The sequence below is a fragment of the Octopus bimaculoides genome, chromosome 25, assembly GCF_001194135.2.
Source record: "Octopus bimaculoides isolate UCB-OBI-ISO-001 chromosome 25, ASM119413v2, whole genome shotgun sequence".
Classification (NCBI taxonomy): Eukaryota; Metazoa; Mollusca; class Cephalopoda; order Octopoda; family Octopodidae; genus Octopus; species Octopus bimaculoides.
The window spans coordinates 31,564,013-31,565,285 of NC_069005.1; positions in this window are offsets into that span (position 1 = coordinate 31,564,013).

Here is a 1,273-nt window from a genome sequence, read left to right on the forward strand (position 1 = left end):
AGCCCACCACTACCATTCATTAACATTTACCACCTTTCGTCCCCCCCTCCCCGCCATCACCCTCTAACCCTCTCCGACCCACCACCAGCTTTGACATCCGCCACCATCCTTTGTCACCCTCCACCAACCTTCGACACCCTCCAACACCCACCTTCCATGGCTGACTAAACATATAATCAACCTGTTTTGGTGTACACACACATTCATACACATACACAAGCAGAAATATACGCATAGAGACGGAGAGGGAGAGAGTAGGAGACAGAGACAAGAACAGAGAGAGATAAAGAAAGAGAGAGAGATAAGGGAAGAGAGAGAAAGAGAAATATAAAGAAAGAGAGCTAAAGAGAAATAAAGAAAGAGAAAGAAAGAGAGAGAGTGATAAAGAAAGAAGAGAGATAAAGAAAGAGAGAAACAGAGAGAGAGAAAGAAAGAAGAGAGCTAAAGAAGGAGAAACAGGGAGAAATGAAGAGAGCGAAAGGGACATAAATAGAGGAACATATAAAGAAAGAGAGAGAGAGAGATAACTCCCACCCACCCGCACACAAACCCCACCCGTGCTTCATTACTCTGATCATTGTAATAATAATAAAAGGAAAACGATTTGTGTTAATAGGACAAAACACTTCGAATACAAAGAAAAAAACCCCAGTTTTGCTGAATGATAAAAACTAGATAAGTGATATGTGATATACGTAAAAGTTGTCGTTGTTGGTGGTGGTGGTCGTGGTGATGATGCTGTTGTTGTTGTTATTGTAGGCATTGTTGGCAAGTAAAAAGCACCCACTACATTCTCGGTGGGGTTGGCATTAGGAAGGGCATCCAGCTGTAGAAACTCTGCCAAATCAGATTATTTTTTTAAATTTGTTATTCATTGCTAAAAATATGTTTACAATATATTACATCCGACACAATACATTAAGTGCAAGGCGCTATGCAATAGTGTTGAGTTGTTCAATTAATAATCTAATCGGTCATTCGGTCCATCTATTTATATTTAGTTTATTTAAGTTTAGTGTTTTAATTGAATGGTGGTGGTGGTGGTGGTCGTCGTCGTCGTCGTAGGGGGAGGTTCAGCTAAGGGTAGGATGTTTATGGTGTGTGTGTGTGTGTGTGTGCAAGTTTGTTTTTTCATAATAGTTAAAGGGAAATAACTCTTTGATTTACAGCTAGAAACTGAATAATAAAATACTTAATCAGATAGTAAACCAATCAACCAATTAGTTAATCAATCAATCAATCAATTGATTAATTAATTAATCAATTGAATAAT